Consider the following 19,410-nt stretch of genomic DNA (forward strand, 5'->3'; position numbering starts at 1 on the left):
TAGAGAACAAAGATGTAAGAATTGCGGGGTGGGGTTGGGTGGGTAATGGTGTTGGTATTTCATTGCTGAATTTGAAGAATTTATAGCAGTATATCTCAACTGGAAACACTTTCCCTCCCTCAGTCCCAAAAAGGGGATAATGTCTGGAGACATTTTGGTTACAACTCAGGGTGCAATGGCCATGGTATCTAGTGAATCAGAACCAGGGGTCCTGCAAAATAAACATCTTACAAGGTATAGGACAGCCCCCCAAACAAAGAAGTATTCTGTCTAAAAAGAAATAGTAGTGCCACAGTTGAGAGCCCTGATCCAAGAACAAATAGATAACAAAAATTATTTGTTAAAATACCTGTTGAATTAATTACTCCAATACTGAAAAGTAAATATAAGACAATTCATTATAAGCAATAGGAAAGTGGTATGGACGAAGAGACTATTTTATCAGGAGGAAAGAACAGATACTTTATTCTTTGTGAGCATATTCTGCTCCCCCTCACTCTGACCCCTGCCGTCATTGCTGCTGGCACTCAGGTAACTTCTTTCTTTAAACAGCATCTGCTGAAATCCTACCCACCTTTCAAGAGCCATGGCATATTATAGCCAAGGTCATGTTATTGGAGAGGTGTGTTCATATACCCCAGATCTGCCCAGTGAGCAGCACTAGTTCTCCTAGAGCTTTATTTAAGCTTCCAGTTCAAGTCCTCTTTTGTAGCATAACAAAACACTCCAATCTCAAGACTATCATGTCTTCCATTTGGTACTCAAGGCACATTTATAGCTCAACTATTTATCTCTTCACTTTTTAGCAGGGAGCTTACTTTCACACAGAGTGCAATAAATGCATGCAGGATTAAATGCCTCTTCTCCAGACAGTCAAGCTCCGTTATTCATCAAGTGTGTGCATAAGGTAGGCCAAAGTTTATTTTTCCAAAACAGGCAAACTCATGTCTTTCCAACAGATATAAAAAGAACAGCAGTTGAAGTTTTTATTTAACTAATTAATTAAGTGTGAGAACCAAGCAGATGTTATCATTGGTTCAAAGAAGGCAAAGAAGTATCAATTTATATGGAGAAAAGACTGTTGAAATAAATTTACAAATAAATTAATGCTGGATTTTCAAGGGGAGCGGGGAGGAGAAGGAAAGTCAACTGGACAGAATATATTTGCATGTCTAAAGATAAGAATTACTTTGCCTGGCTCTCTGTTATCCACAATTTACAGTTACAACAGAGTTCCCAGCGAATCTAGTCAAATAACCCTGGAGGGTTTGCTCTTGAAAATGCATGCTTTTTCCGGAAGCAACATTTTCCCTTTACATTATAACAGTTTACCCCCATAAAGATCTAAACCTTTTAGGTTAAAAAAAAGTTTCCAGAAGAGAATAGCAATTAGGCTTATTCTAATCTATTATTTTCATTTAGGTCTACCTTTTAGTTCCATTATAATCTTGTGTAATAGAATGATTTTAAAACCATCAAATGCCACTTCAAGACTTGATTTTTATGTAAGAGATTATGCAATCTTGTGATATTTTTTAAATATCACTATTAAATTATATAATGTCTCTTTTTAAACAAATTACTTGTGGTATGTGAAAAGTAGGTTGCTACTCATGTCTGAAAAATACTTTTTTCAGTAAAAATATTTTATTAAGTATAAAAATATATTGGACTGTTTATTTACATATATATTTGTACTTATACCACTGTCAGTCCATACATATACTTCCCATTATATAGATAAATTTTCAAATAAATTTAAAAATGGTGGACTAAACTTCTGAATTATCGACAATGAAAATTTATGGAGTTTTTTAAAACACTCTAAATTCTACATTAGACTTCAACATATTTCCCTTCTAAAAGTTCCCAATTATTTTCTGCCTGACAGTTTCATCTATTGCCTACATTAATTTCTAATTTCTCAGACTGTGTCAGACAGAGCTCAGATCCTACTGTTTACTCTGATGGTAATTTCCTCCAGATTTTGTGTTCTAAGCCACGGACCACACAAAAGCTTTATTTAAGATTTTTTTCAAAGCTTCTGGCACTTGCAAATTTTCGTTTTAAAAAATTCCTTCCCAAGGTTGGTATTATATCTCTCTGCACAGTAATCTTGCTTTTCCCTTCTTTCGTTCTGCTTTTCTTCTTGAGGATAAACCAAAAGCACTGGGGAGATTATATTTAGGCTTTCAAAAATGTCTCTCCTTTATTCCAGGAGGTGCCAAACCCTTTTAGGTGATTATACTAGTTTATGATCAAAGCTCCTGGAATAAGTAAGTTTCAAAATAAAGAAAAGAAAAAGCATTCAAAGAGACTCCGACTGAAACCAAATTATCTAGAGTTCCCCAATGACAGGAAACTTTCAAAGGGATGGTGATAATGGTCATGATAATAGCAAAAGTAAAATGTATTGGACACCTTATATACCAGAAAGTGCTCTAAATGCCTCACATACATCACCTCATTAAACTTTTATGGGATAGCAAATATTAAAAGTTTAAACCCATGCTTCTTTTTAGCCATTACTCCTCCTTTTATACAATTGAAACGGTACTTATACTTTCTTCCCTCCAATTGGGGTAGTAACAACAGACATGCAAGAAAGAAGACCCAGTGCTTTATGTTTTAGTTTAAAATAGACACGTAAATTCTTGGCAGAGTTTTATGAAGGAGAGGATTTTAGAGCTGTTGATTTTTCTTCCTTTTTTATTTTCTCTTTAGAAGCCAAATCCAGAGCCTGGAACAACTGAAAGAATAAAATGTATATCATAAAGAGTAGGCATCAAAGAGTGCATGATCAGTGACAGCCAATCCATCTTCTTACATACTCAGTGCACCACACAGTTAAAGGGATGGTATTATTCAGGCCATTGCAATTGGGAAGTTCATTAATGAGGCCCATCTTAAAGGAAAAGGAGGGATGTCACAGAGGCAGGTAAACAAGGGAGTCATAGGCAAAGGTGAAGGCAGCTTTTATTTGGGAACATGCGAGGGTATAGTGTTCCTTTTCTATTAGCATTTTCTGGAAAAGAGAGCAGTGATTTATTAACCTTAACTGCTTCCCAGAAGCACAAAGTTCAGCATCATCAGGTTTACAAAAATATCCAATGGGCTAGAATTAGGAGGTAGAGTCAAAGAGGTGAGCAAAAGACTTGAATATTTGTTGGGACTTTGCGAAGGCCACTTGTACCTTGATCTCACATTCCTGAGGTCCCATTCATTAGGTCAAAATTCAAATTTGAAATCTGAGAAAGATAAAGATGAGTGTAGCTTGTGAGAGTAGGGAAGATGTGTGTCATTGCTGAGTGAAGTCCAGGAAGCAACAGGACTCAAATCCACCTCGTTTTCTGCCACTTCCCCTCACCCTCTTCCCTCACCAATCCTCGAGCCCGATAGGGCTCAGTGTCAGTAGAATGAGAGACACAGTGTGTCTGTGTGGAAAAGACAGGCACAACCTCAGCAGCCTCAGCACACTTGCATGGCGTTGCTGAGGGGTCTGCTATTTCCTGGCTGCACTAGATGGGAATCTGGCCACAGCTCAGAAATTCACACTGGGCATCTTGTATCTTTCTTGTTGCAGCTGTGAGGGCCCTTTAGGATTTCTTGGCCTCTTTCTCACACCTCTTAAGGAGCACAGAGTGGCATTCATCTTTATATGTCAGCATATCATTGATGTTCAAAATATATTTGAATACAAAACACAAAAGATCTGTGAGAATGATTATGATTCACTTACATCATGGTTTCTCAAACTTCAGCATTATTGACATTTGGGGCAGGATAATTCTTTGTTGTAAGGGACTGAGGGACTGTCCAGTTCATTGTAGGATGTTTTCCGATATCTTTGACCTCTACCCACTAGATGCCGGTAACAGTTCTCCCTGAGTTGTAAGTTGTGACAGTAGAAAATAACTTCTCCATCCTTTGCTAAATGTCCCCTAAGGACAAAATTACTCTCACTTGAGAGAGACACTATTATAAGCTGTGCATTGACCTTCAAAGTGATTGGCATTGAAGTAGACATGTGCCATGTTTCTGGGCAATGAGAATAAGAGAGAGTTTTCTTGGGGGACTTCTTTCTGTCTTAGTCTGCTCAAATTGCCATTATACAATACTATCAACTGAGTGACTTAAATAATAGAAATTTATTTTCTCACAGTTCTAAAAGCTGGAAAGTCCAAGATCAAGTTCCTGGGAGAGGTCTCTTCTTGTTTTCAGATGGCTGCTTTCCTCACATCAGAGAAAAAGAGAGAGTAGAGAGAGAGAGGAGAGATAGAGAGAGAAAGAGAGAGAGAGGACTGAGATGAGAGAGACTCTCTTTTTCTTCTTTGTCTTTCAAGACCATAGTTTTATCAGATTAGGGCTTCAACCTTAATTACCTCCTAAAGATTCTATCTTCAGATAGAGTCACACTGGGAGGTTAAGGTTTGAATGTATGAATTTTTGGGAATTACAATTCAGTCCATAACACCTTTTGAGAAGATTGTTCCTTGTTTGTTTGTTTGTTTTTTCCCACTCATACAAAGGACCACAAACAAAGTGGTCTGTCTCTTGTTTCTGTCTTTAAATATAACCATTTGAGAAGTTGATTCATGAATCTCTCCACTTATGCCACCTAGGGTGTGTAAGGAGCCCATTGATTTGGTAATTGAGGAGAAGAAAGACTTTCTAATTTCTCTGCACAAAAAGATTTGATCACACACACACTACCTCTTATACATTCCTCAAGACCCAGTTATAACCTGCTCCGGCTCTCCGATGACTAATTAAGTCCATAAGTTCCCAATGTACAGCATTGGATAAAACATCACACAATTACAACATGTTTGGATATCTTCTTAATACTTTGTGCAGGAATCTATCCATTGTCAAACACTATCATGAAAGTGCAACAAGGAACTCAGAAGGCTGATGAACCTTGAGCTTTAGCAAGGGCTAAAGCTATGCAACAATTGTTCTGTTAAGATAGTGGTGGCTTGAAGCAATTCCCTGACCTAATAGTTTTTAAGTAAATCTTTACTAATATTCACTGACCTTTAAGATAGTCTGTTTGCTACCAGATTGCTGTGACTAACTGAGGGCAAAGATGTGTATCTAAAATTGAATAAAAGCTAACAGGTCCAGGGGTTCAGGAAGCTTCTCCTCTAAAGGGAAGTTTCCACCTGCCTCCCTCACGCTTTCTAAATTCATATTTCTTGTCTAGTATTTTCATCAAAAGCCCCTTCTCCTGATCCTGAACCCTTGCTGCAAAAGGTTGTGGCACTTGGTTCTAGGATTATCTGTAGGAAACTCAATTCATGGTTTGCTCTGTTTGGTTGCAGGATAAAATCTTTAGTCTATCTTTATTCTAGTAGTAAGAAGTGGAGGGGCCTTCATCAGGAAGGGATGAGAGGAATACACCTGTCTACTTCAAAGATAGACCCAAAATAGATGACCTTTTTCAAAGGTCAACATGTCTTATTGTGTCATAAAACCACATGAAGGGATGTGAACACTAGAAGGTCCACATTTTCTATGGGAAGAAGATGTGCTGGGAAAGATGTCAATAGCAGTTTGGAATTTATCTTGAAGCTTCACTTTGTTTGGACCCATAATTAAGAGAGCAGGATGCCAGGGGAAGGTCCATCGTAGGACCCAGAAGTAAAGTTAGACAAAAGGTACAACCTTACTGCAGCAACTGAGAATGGTTCTCCTGACCCAACAGTTGGGAGTGGATTTCTGACTCACTTGTTTTATCACCACAGAAGATGGTGTCCAGCTTTACCTCAGGATGCTGATGAGGTCAGAAGACCATTGCAAACCTAGAAGGATACAAATATATATGTGTCACGTGGGTGCAGATATCTAAGTTATTGATTGTGAACTGAGTAGAGGTTCTCTTCTTAAAAAATTATGATCACCTGAGGGAAAGAATTCTCTATTTTATTTTTTGTGTCCTTCCTGTTTAACAGAGTAAATGAACAACTAAATCTTTCTGGAGGCAAAATGAGAAACTGTGCAACTGCATCAGTCAATTTCAGTCAATTTGTAGACAAAAGTGCCAAACTCAAGCCAAAGGAGTAAATAATATTTGGAGGAATGTGATTTCCTAAAAGACCGTGCTTGTCTTAGTCACCACTACATCTCTGCCATGGTGGTGTAACCAGGGCCTTGCTGGTATACAGCTGTCACTCAATAAATCCTTGTTAAATGAATTCAAGAATGAATAGATTTACTTTTTTTCCTTTTAATCTAAGGATGTTAAATGTGAGATGTTTTAAATTTATTCTTTACTTTTCTCAAAATGTTATTTCAAGGTTGTTGTTTCTTCCTTTTTTTAATGTCTGGTTTGATGTCCTTTCTACTATTCATTTGTAAAGTAACAATATCTTATATATATGTACATATATCTGGCTATATATATAAACATCATATAGCGGATGATAAGATATAGATGAAACTATATATAAGATACATATACATACATGGCTATATGTATAAAAGATATCTATACCCATAAAATATATAGATCTATATTTATATATCTCTACTTAACTATGATGATTAAATAAGCACATCTTATTATAAGTTTTTAGTCATCACATTATAACACACTAGAGGCCCGGTACAAAAAATTCATGCGGGGGGGGGGGGGGTCCTTCAGCCTGGCCTGCACCCTCTCACAATCCAGGACCCCTCAGGTAGGGTCTCTAGGCCTAGCCAGTGATCAGGGCTATCGGGGCTTTCCTTACCCTGGCTGCTGGCAGCTGGCTCCACCCCTACTGCTGCCACTGCTTGCCATCTGTAAGGAGCTGCCCCACCTCCCGCCAGTGGTCACCTCCCTCTGTGGGTAACAGGCGTGGGGTAAAGTCACTTAGCTGGCCTGGGCCTCCCTCTGCGGGGCGATCGCTGGCCGGCCCCGCACACCTCCACAGCATCACTGGCCAGTGGCCTGGGTCTCCCTCTGAAGAGTGATCATGGGGCGATGGCAGGGCTCCACCCCCCCACCAATCCCATCCCACCTACCTTGGCTGGCCTGGCGCCAGTGCGTGTCATAGTGTGGTCATCCGGAAGGTCATCTGGACGATTGTTCTGCTGTTCGGTCGTTCAGTTGATTTGCATATTACACTTTTTTTTATTACAGATTAGCTGCTGGTAACACATGACCCATACAGCATTTGTTCCTCACATTTGGTGTTTGGAGACAGAGTGGATATCTTAGTGTAGTTAGATAATATCTATAAAGCAACTGCCATGATGAGCCAGCTACAATATTGAATTCTTAACATATATTATTTATGTCATCTTTACAAACACTTTTGAGATATAAAATATTTTCTGATTTTATAATTGATCAACTGAAGCACAGAAAAATGAAGCAACTTCCTCAACATCACACTATTAGTAAGAGGTTGACCTGCAATTTAACTCCAAGTTTTGATGACCTCAGAGTTTATGTTTTCCTATCTGATATAACATAAATTGCATTATATTATATTACATTTATTATATTATATATTTTAGATATTTTAAATATCATATTCTTGTGCTCATACCTTTGAAGTGATTGATATGAGGACCTTCCAAATCTAATCCTTTCTGTGTCTTCTCTATATATTCTATCTGCCCTTTCATTTAAAGTATTATCTCCTCCTATAACAATATAATAAGCATAATTTTTATGTAATAAATTCATATTTACAGATGTTTTTGTCAATATAAAGTATATACCTATAAAATGTGAATATTTCAGTTACATACCAAATTCCAGCTGTCTGCATCAGTAAAGAATATGTTTACACACCAGTTGTTAAAATTAATCATTTGTTTATGTAAGATATTCTGCCTTCATTAATGCACATGATTAAGTACAAATGCTTCAGAACACAATAATTATTAGCCTTACTCTGCTAAAAGAGCCTCACATTCAGTTAAGAGTCTTATAAGTAGTACAAATACAATAAAGGCAAAGCAGCTTTCTTAAACGAATTAAAGGTTTGTCTGAAAAATAAAAGTGTAAACTCCATTGATGTACTTGCTCATTGTTCTTCACTTGCACAGTCTTCAATCAGTGTACCATCTTCAATTATAAAAGTGTTTATATGAATGCATATACCCACATATATCCATATACTCGTACAAAAAACTGAAGCAACATCAGGTATTAATTGGAGTGAGGCAAGACTCATACTTCTGGGACTCAGGCTATGAGTCCGTTATAGCCATTCTCTGCAAAGAAAAGGTCAACTAATTGAATAACAAAGGAAATGTGGTTCCTTCCAACCATCCTGATAAATCCAACTTCCCCTGAAATGCTACACATTGTTAAGGCCTAATTGAGACAATCACTTCTGAAGAAAGTGATTGTCTTACTAGTTGGTTGATATACAAGTAATTAAATTAGATTTGGCATTTTAATTGAAAGGCATTTATGTAAACATGAGACTACCTAACAAGGAAAGGAGACTTAGCAATTATTTTATTTGCAACCTACAGATGGGTTGAAACTTTGTGGCTAAGGACACTAAAGGAGTTGAGCATATAACCTTGGACTTTGGAAAACAGATAGATCATGTCTCTATATTGTGTTTCCCCAAAAATCATAGTGAACATACAGAAAGGTGATGTTTTTTCTTTTCTACTCTAAGTGCTGATTATGTCACCATGCTCATCCAAGAATGCAGTTTTATATACAATAGGAAAAATAATGAATATTCATCTTATTTTACCTGAAGAAATTAGTAGAGTGAAAAAAGGGGGAGATTGTTTTCAATCATGAATTAAGATAGAGCCATTTTTTACCAATGTACAATCTTTGGCCTATTGTTAAATACTGAAATTCCTTCCAGTGGATAGTAAAATTAATCAAAAAAATCAATCCTTTAGGCTGTTCTGATTGGTCCATGACATTCAATTCCATAGACTATATATACAAAAGGCTAATATGACTGGTTGCTATGATGTGCACTGACCACCAGGGAGCAGACACTCAATGCAGGAGCTGCCGTGATGTGCACCGCAGACCTGGCTCCCAAAAAGCAACACTTGGCTTCCCCCAAGTGGGACACAGGCCCTGCCACCACCCTGGAGTGACACCCCACCAAATTGAAGCCAATGCTGCCGAGACCCCATAGCACAAAATGCGACCCACAGTCCAGCCCAGCCAGGAAACGGTGGCTGTCGGCACCAGGTAATGACATCACATAGCAATGCCTGGCTTCCTCTCCCTAGCAACTAGCCTCCTTGCAGTTTCTTCAGCCAGGGACATGACTTGCTTTATAGTCAGGTGGAAGCATTTCACACTTTAACCAAAAGCCTGTGAAGCATTTTCCCATGCCTCATCTCATTTGACCCTCACAGAAGTCTTGGAGTAGGTAGATGGAGACTTGGTAGAATCCTATTTTCTTTTCATTAGCCAGAAAATGGAGATTTAGAAAGCTTAGAAACTTGACCTGACTGAAAAGAAGTAAGAAATGGTGGACCTTGAAAATGACTTCAGGTTTTCTCACTGTGCAGAATATAGTCAAACACTGCTGCAGTTAAATATTTTACCCTTTGTTCTCCCTGTGTGATCTACAATAATAATTTACTGCAGTATTGCTGACAATTACCTGAAAGAGAAGTTGGGGTGCTTCAGTTGGGCCTGGAAAAAGTTTAGCTACATCAGAAAGCAGGTCTAATTAAGTTTATTCTATATATATAAAAGGCTAAGTTGGCTCATGCATGTGCAATACATATAAAGCTCTCGCTGGTGCCAATTGCACACGTGTGTTTCCATCTGTCATTGTCAATCATGAATTTGGTTGACACTTCTATTATAGAGAAAGGGCAAATAGCGATATTAAAATATTTCTTCTAATTAATTTCCTTTCAGTGTGCACGAATTCATGCACCAAGCCACTAGTGTTTTTATAAGTAAGTACTAGTTACTGATAATTGCTAAAGTGTATTATTAAACATTATTAAGATTAGGAATTCACAATTAAAAGGACAATAAACATTTTGCTAAAAAGTCTGGCTGCCGCATAAAGTTAGAAAACACTTTAAATTCTCCCTCTGTGCCCAAGCATCAGTGTTGTCTTGAGATGCACAATTTTAATTGCTTCTCTTGTTCCTTTTCAATAATTAGTTATTGGAGGTATATACTTTAGTTTCCTGTGGAGTCTAAGTGAATACTAATGAATGCCTCTCTAACTAGTATTTGTATCTTAATACTTTCCCAAAAGTGATATATTAATATGTGTGAATAGATGTCTATTAAACACAAAATCACTGATAACATTGTTAATTTGTGCATAAAAATCCCTCCTAAAATGTGCTACTTCAGAAACCCTTCATTGGGAACTGATTATCTAGATAAGTCAAGGATTAAATTGTCTTCCACCTATATATGTTTCTATTAAAAAAATTGAGAGGCACCAGGATGAAGAAGATTGCAAAACAACAATATATAGTCTGAGTTCAATTTCATGTTATATTAGGTTCTTTCTATATATACTGGCATGTATGGTGTGTGTGGTGTGTATGGAGGAGGGGGGCCGAGGAAGGAAAGAAGAAAGGAAGGGTGTCTTCAAAGAATAGATATTATATGATAGGATAATGATACCACTTCAATTCGTAGTTCTCTGTTCATCTACCTACAAATGTTAACGGTTTTCTTTAGATAGAAAGATTATAGTAATATTAACTTTCTTACATATTTATATATTTTTCAAATCTGCCTTTCATGTGTATTATTATTATAAAGAAAATTCAATATGTATAACTGTCTTTGATTACATATACTCAAATTTCTACTCTGGGCATTAGAAAGCTGGGACAGGGAGAAGAGGGAGAGATGTAAGTACACATATATCAACACCTGAGCGCTTTCCCGGTGGGACTGCAATAAGACATGTATGGACTGAGAATGACTGAAGCCCTCCTCAAAATGAGGACAGTATCTGGGTTCGACCTTTTAACATAAAGCACAACTAGCTTCCATGCAGTGGAATTCAACTTGCTTCTAACACATAGGCATTTTGATCCGCTTTTAGCCTGGGTTCTTATTTTTTCTAGGCCCTTCACTTCATCTTCTATAATTCCCATGGCATCATGGACTGGTTCTTGTCTCGGCACTCCTACTGATTACTGAATTCTCTTCGTTTGGATGACACGTGTTCTCCTTACTGTTTTTACATCACAAGCCTTTGTTAATTGCTTTCTAAGGAATAATATGCCTTCCCTCAATGGCTCTGCCAAGCTCCGCCTTTGTAGATATATGACCTCCCTTCCCTACAGAATTGCTGGGTGTTCGTATGTTCTCTCTTAGTGGCTTATTCCTGTCATGAGCATTTTAATCTTTAAAACAGGAAGAATAACCTCCTTGTGTGAGGTCTGAGCTAAAAACAGATTCTCTATTGGGCACCCCCGTGACATTGCCCTTGCAGCACTATTAAATGATCTACAACAGCAAGCTTTTAGGAAGCTTAGCAAAATTAATGTTTAACCCCTTCAAATCCATTTTGGATGTAGCTGGTTCGGGTCTTGGAGTCTGTTTTTCACATAGCTTTCTGACTTTTACTACTCCTAGTGTGTTTGCAATCCTTGCTGTTGAACAGTTGACTGTTTCAAAATGTTAGCTCTTTGGAGAGGTCTTTGGAACAGGCTTGCACACTGTAAATATGATCTTCTGATGATCTTCTTCCCCTACTTTGGAAACCACGCCACCTTTGAAGTAGTAAAACCATGACCAGCAATCCAAGGGGTTATAGAAACCAACTTAACATATATGAAATGGATGCCAGAAATCAGAGAAGCCTACCCACTTGTTAACTGCAGCTCTTTTAGAGTGCCCTCATAAAAATAGCAGTACAATTGTGTCATCTTGATACTTTAAACTCTTCAACAATCTTCCAGCCCTTTTAGAATGAAGACCAAAATCCTAACATGACTTTCAGAGGCACTGTGTGACCTAGCATTGGTCTCTGTATGATCATCTCATGCTATTTCCCCCCTCACTGTCTGTCTTCATATCACAACAGCTCGCTTTATATTTCATGAACAATAAATTCTGTGTCTATTTCCAGGAGCCTGGCATATGCCATTTCTTGTTCCTGGAATGATCTTATCTTCCTTACCTTTTTCTAGCCAATTCCTATTCTTCTCTTAGAGCTGAGCATCAATTTCATGATGACTCGCTTCTTGATGTTCTAAGATGAAGTCAGGATCTCCTCTATTTTCTCAAATCACTCTGAACTTTATTGATATTTATAGTAATTATTAACAAATAAATAGAGTAAAGTAATGGACTTTAGTTAATAAGAATGTATCAATATTTTTAAATTTATTATAACAAATGTACTATATTAATGTAAAAGTCTAAAAGTCAGGGAAGCTAACTCAAGTATATAGGAACATTCTCTATTACCTTTACCATTTTTCTGTAAATTTGAAACTATTCTAAAAGGAAAGTTTATTTAAAAGTAAATGGATATTTCTATAATTAGTTGTCGAAGGTTTCTCTTCCCTGAGTCTGTATGAAGGATTCCTGTCTTATTTCACTCTATCTCTAGTGCCTACACAGTGTGCCTTGTGTACAGCAAACATTTTGTATACATTTTTGTATAAATGACTAATAAACATGTAGGCATATTGAAGTCTATCATACTGGGTTAGGTAACCTTCAGCATGTCACTATCATCATTTTTCATAAATCCATGTCTATCTCCCCAGTGAGCCTTGGGTTTCTCAAAGTCCTGAGCCATACTTACTTATCTTGGTATCTGCAGCATTTTACTAGCACCTGAAGCATACAAGGTTGGTTTGTTTGTTGACCTGAATGAGAACAATAGCTAGATACTCTATTCCTCAGTGAAGATGCTCATTTGTGTATTTGAAGTTTTGCACACCCTTCAATATTTATTTCCATGTACTATTTTGCATATGTATTCACTTTTGTGATGAGGAATTTGTAATAGCATTTAAGAGTAAATGATATTTTTAATTTATTACATATTTTCCTTTAATTTAATTTATTGGGGTGACACCGGTAAGCAAAATTATACAGGTTTCAATTCTACATATTTTTAAAATAAATGATCATCACAGTTTCTATCTATAAATTCAGATTAAATGCAATTACAAAATAATATTTAAATGTACTCAAGAATCTCCAGGAAAAAAACTTTTGGAGATTAGTCTTAATATCTGACAAAATTATGAAATCTTACAAGATAAATTTACATATGGATGTTGCTACCTAAAATAAGACCTAAAAAGTTCATTAGAGAGCCTTCTTGCTGGATTTCATTAAAAATAACAGTTTTGTGCAAATTACCAAAAAGTAACCACATATATAGAATCATCAGAATGTGGTATTTATAATATCAATTTCTGCTAGATTATTTTCTTTATGAATAACTTGTCTAAAAAAGTTGAACATTGAAAATCGGCCCATAATTTATACCCATTTTTCATCCTTCTCCAGGCGAGGATGGCATTGCTTAGTTAAGCATGGAGATCTCATTGGCCTCGGAGGGACTCCGGGTTTTGGTCAAATCTCCAGGGTGTACTGCAAAATGAGGAATTATGGCTCTTGACATTGAGGTCACAGGATAAGACAAAATTCTTTAGCAAAACAGTGGGAAATGATCTCCCTACTGTCAGGAGGTAACAGAGTTATATTTCTCTCTCTCTCTCTTTTTTTTTTTTAACTTGGTGGGAAAAGTGCTGACAGAGTACAAGAAATGCATTAACAAAATTCTTTTTAATGTCTAATTATGAATGTTTATCTTGCCCATAAAGTAAGCTCCAGAACTATTACATGTTAAATCACTAAATTTTAGACTGGGTCAAAATAGTCAGAAAGAGCTTTTTTAATCTTGAATAGAGGAGATGTTATAAACAGGGACAACAGTAGTCTTGTCATTCTCATATCCATTCGTTTATAAGGGAAGTTCAGTTAAGAAGCACTACAAAATAAATTTGGAGAAACTGGGGGATTGTATGGATTTTCCTAATAAAATATGGCAGTTTGCTAAAGTACTTTTTTTATCCTCACCTGAGTGTATGTTTTTTTAATTGATTTTAGAGAGAAAAGAAGGGAAAGAGAGAGAAATATTGATATGCCAGAGAAACAACAATTGGTCGTCTCCCTCACAGTCCCTGAAAAGGGATGGAACCCAAAACTTAGGTATGTGCCCTCATATGGAATCAAACCCACAACCTTTTGGAGTATAGGATGGAACTCCATCCAACTGAGCTAACTGGCCAAGGCTGGGTACTTTAGAAGTTACCTTCTTGCCCTAGCTGGTTTGGCTCAGTGGATAGAGCGTCGGCCTGCGGACTGAAGGGTCCCAAGTTCAATTCTGGCCAAGGGCACATGCCTGGGTTGCGGGCTTGATCCCCAGTAGGGGGCATGCAGGAGGCAGCTGATCAATGATTCTCATCATTGATGTTTTTATCTCTCTATCCCTCTCTCTTCCTCTCTGAAATCAATAAAAATTTTTTTAAAAAAAAGAAGTTACCTTCTTCATGTCTGAATATTCCACCAGAATGAGAGTTCCCGGAAGGCTATTACCAAATCCTGTTCTTCTTGGCACAGGCATATAGATCAAATACAGGCTTCTTAAATAAAACACAAAGGAATAAAGCCCTACTCTGCTTCTCTCCCTTTTACTGAAATCAATTATGGCTACATTTTCTTTCAATAACCATCTGAAAAGTTACTGATTGGATTGAAATTGGGGTGAGCAGAATTTAGAAACTCAGAGGAGGTGCCCTGCAAAGTACAGCACAGGCTTTTGAGAAACAGGAACCAATTTTGCAACTGTCAGGTCTGATGGGACCTGCCTGTGAGCTGGAGGAAATTGGAGGCTGCAGCCAAGTGCCAGGGCAGCTTGATGTGCTCTGCTGGGACAATACTGCCAGGAATGACAAGCAAGACGGAAAAAGAAAACTTTTGGGTTTGTTTTTTTTTCACCGCTTCTTCCTGCCTTCCATTCATTCTAATAACTCCTTGGGGCAGGGAAAACCAGGAAACCAGGGGGGGAAAAGAATTTTATTTTGTAAAGTCCTACTCCCAACATCCCAACGTAGCAAACAGAAGAGCCAGTATGGAGCAAAGAAATAACGTCCCTCCCAATAACCAGCACATGATGCTATATTAGATTAGAAACTTGATTACAACTCCTTGAAAGCGAAGGCTTTCTCTAGTGTCTATCAAAATAAGTGGAAAATTAGAGGTGCTCGAAACTCTTTGCTGAATTGAAATAATTTATTCATCTTAAAATGCATTCCACAAATATTTACAGAAAACAAATATTTATTACAGGCACTGCTGGATACTTCAGATAAAAAATGAGTAAGACACCCTCTCTGCTCTCAGATAATTTACAGCCTAATGAGAAAAAATAGATTGTAAACAAAAGCAATTGTGGGAAGGCAGTGTGGTGATTGTACCATGGAGACCAAGATATTGGGAAGGAGGAAGAAAGGGAACCAGCTACTGAAAAGATATTTGCTTAACAATGATCCTGGTTCCAGCTACTGCTCTAGGCTTTGGGGGAACAATGGGTACCCTGATGAGCGTCATCTCTGACTTTCTTGTGCGTTAAACTAGTAGAGGCAAGGAAAAATAAGGAAGAATTCAGCCTGATCTGCCACAGGATGGGTTTCACAGGCAGGTGCTCTTCACTGGCTGCAGAAGCCAATTCTAGCATGTCATAATTTCAAGAGTTTCATCAACTGTTGATGGAACTTGGGGACTCAACAGGGTTGAGTCACACATGTAGTCACCCACTGAGAATGGCTGAGGGCATTTCCCCAAACCTGAAAAAGGATTGATTGTTGGCTGCCAGACAGCTCAGGGCATCTTAATCTACATGTTATTGCCTCCTACTGGCCAAACACCTGAACAGCCATAGGCTAATTCCCCCATTTAGACAATGCTTGTGTATACCCTTTGAAGTGTATATCTCTGCCTCGCCTCAGGACAATTTTTGTTAATAAAAAGCATGGGGTCCCGAGATGAGGAGACCTTAGACCTGAGAACTTAGATCTTAGTTTCCTTTAAATTAGGCTCCTCTGACCCCCAAATGCCTTTCAAAATTATGCTTCGTCTCTGGACTCTTATTTAATCTACGCATAGCCTTCTCCAGCTTTCCTGAACCCTTCTTAATGCTGGAACAAGAACCCCGGCAACTGCCCTTCTGCTCCAGATGAAGGAGAGGGCATCCATGTTTGAGCTAGCCTCAAACATAGCCCAAAGACAGTGGCCCCCATGAGCAGCACAATTAGATCACTCCAAGGAATAATACCCTGTGATCCAACTGATCCATCAGCGATGTCTCCACCTCCAGACCTGGCAGGGAGAAACCAGAGAGCTGCTGCAGAGGCAGATTAAACAGCACAGTCCTTTAAAAATACAATTCTACCACTCATTATATGGTGGTCGGGTGGGAGGGGATGAGGAAAGAAGGGCCTGGCCTCTGGATTTAGAGAAATCTGGGTCTGAATGATAAATTTCTCATTTACTAATTGATGTATTACACGTTACTTAGATTATCCAAGTCTACTTTGTGATCAGAAACATGAATAATACAGCACCCACTTTATGTGGTTACTTGGGGGATAAATGAATATATGTATACCCTCTAGAACCCCTTCTGGGCTATGATAAATATAAGATGATAACCCCCTACAGTCTGATCCCTTACATTCTTCAGATAGTTTTAAGATTGAAGTCCACTATCAGGAATTACATGTGCATGGATTAGTTAAACCCACTAAATAGCTAAAGAAAAGAAATAGCAAATGTATTTTTTCCTCTCCTTTATTTTTCGCTGACGCCCTATTACAAATCAGTGGCAGAATATATTCTCTAAACACTATCTCCCGATTATTAGTAGCATTAATTATAGATGAAAAAGGGGAAAAGCATACACATTTTATAATAAATATGTGAACAGAGAAGCAAGTAAATTAATAGATAAGTCAGTAGATGAATGAATACATTAATAAGCTGGTGTGTATTTACTAGAGAAAGGCTTAATCACTCTGATTAATATCATGTGAAATTATAAGACCTTCAAAAGAAGGCTCATCAGTAAGAGGTCCTATACAATTGCTGTTAACCACTGCACACCACCACATAAAGGGAATGTACTCAGGGTTTACAAGAGACAGTATAACTTTTTAGAGATATCTATAGAGACTGAAACACGCACCCCTGCTCACACACACAAAGCAAGAATTGTCCAACATGAAAGCAGCCATCATGCACATATTTTCAGAGAAGCAAGACAGAGACTAAATAAAAAAGAAGCATGATGTCCAGAAAAGCTGGTCCTCCAACTCAGGTTGCCTCCAATTCTAAACAGAGTGGGTTGAGCCTCCAGGGGTTACTTTGTTTAACTTTTATTTTTTAAAGAAAAGAATAAAAATGCAATAAACTCTAATAGAAACCATGTTTCTCTTCTGGTTCCAGAAGGGGTTACAATATTATTCATATTTCTATATGAAAAGGGACTCTGAGTAAGAAAAGGAAAAAGAAAAAGAAAACTATAGATTTGTTTTAACATTGCAGAGCAGAAAATGGTAACAAAGGAATCCCCATTTGAAAAGAAAAATGCATTTTTCTCCCAATGGCTAAGGAAAAACACATTATTGAACTTTATAGTCATAGTTGTAGAAGAATCGCTTGGTAGAAACTTTTAACCCTGAAACTAGAGGGTCTTGAGAACTCCAGTGAACATGAAGGGGCCGTGATATCTTAAGAAGAGAGTAACAGCGGACATCTGATGAAGAATGATGGCCTGGGAGCGAACAATTACAGCACCTAATGAGGAGAAAGTGGCTGGGCTTTGTGAAGGAATCAGAATCCTCTACTTTTATGAGGCAAGTCTTAATTTTTGAGAGGGCCACTGTAAATGTGAAGTGCCGCCTGTTAAAAATGATGAGAAACCATAGTATGCAGCTATGCTCTGTGATGTCACCATCACTCACTGTCCCATTATATTTGAAAGTGGTAGAACCTACCCTGCTAAGAGAAATATGAGCTATATATCACTGTACTTCATACCAGTGGGATAGTATTAGTTTAGGGTTTCACCATACCCATTCTATATAAATCTAAGAAATCATTTTGGCTTATATGTTTATCTTCCTCTTCCTCAGCCATGAAGGGTTGGTGGAAGTGCTGTTGTGAGCTAGATGTCTGATCACAGCATCCCCCAAAAACCAAGACACCTTTGGCCCTATTGAGATTGACTTCCTCTGAAACTAATGGACCCAGTGTGGCCTCTTACTTTTAGATAAACCAGCCTGCATGCTTAATTCTCTTAATACTAGTGGCCCAGTGCACAGAATTTGTGCATGGGTGTGAGGTGTCCCTCAGCCTGTCCTGCACCCTCTCCAATCTGGGACATCCCTCTCACAATCTGGGACCACTGGCTCCTAACCGCTCGCCTGCCTGCCTGCCTGATCATCCCAACTGCCTCTGCCTGCCAGCCTGATCACCCCTAACTGCCTCTCCCTGACTGTCTGATCACCCCAACTGCCTCTGCCTGACTGCCTGATCACCCCTAACTGCTTGCTCCCCCGCCAGCCTGATCGCCCCTACCTCTGCCTTGGCCCCTGCCACTGTGGCTTTGTCAGGAAGTAAGTCGGACATCCAGAAGATGTCTGGTCGACCTGGTCGACCTGGTCTAATTAGCATATTACCCTTTTATTAGTATAGATTTCACTCATCTTACCTTCTCCTAGTCCTCTTGTACTTCCCATATCAATCAATCTGACCAATGATTGAAGAATTACCCAAGACACAAAACTAGCTGTCACAATTTGTTAATCTCTCTAAAATCATGAGTGTTTACTTATCAATATTTTATGTTCTAAAAATCTTTTAATGGGTATCTTTTCTCAATTCCCACTGCCAATACTGCTTTAATAGCCCTCCTCTTATGGCTCTTTTCTGGTATGCTTAAAGAATATTTTCATGGGTATCCTCATCCCTTCCTTCCGCCTCACCTCCTATTACTGGCAGCCCCATTATAAATACACTTGCTGTGGCAGACTGAATAATGATAAAATATGATGCCCACATCCTCATCCTTGGAAATGGTAGATATGTAACCTTCTATGACAAAAGGAGTTTTGTAGATTTTACTCAGGATCTGAGAAGGGGAGATTACCCTGGATTATACAGGTGGGACCCATTTAAATAAGAGGGGGGCAGGAGGATTAGTTAGAAGAAGCAGATATGAAGACAGAAGAAAGAGACTGGAGTGATGAGTGGAAGAAGCCACACACCAAGCAATGAGGACAGCCTCTAGCAGCTGGAAAAGATAAGGAAATGGATCCTCCCCTTGAAGATTCCAAAAGGAACCAGCCTGTTAACACTTTGACTTTAAACGAATGAATCTGATCTCAGACTTCTGACTTCAAGAA

The sequence above is a fragment of the Myotis lucifugus genome, unplaced genomic scaffold (genome assembly GCF_000147115.1).
Source record: "Myotis lucifugus unplaced genomic scaffold, Myoluc2.0 scaffold_34, whole genome shotgun sequence".
In the NCBI taxonomy this organism is placed as follows: Eukaryota; Metazoa; Chordata; class Mammalia; order Chiroptera; family Vespertilionidae; genus Myotis; species Myotis lucifugus.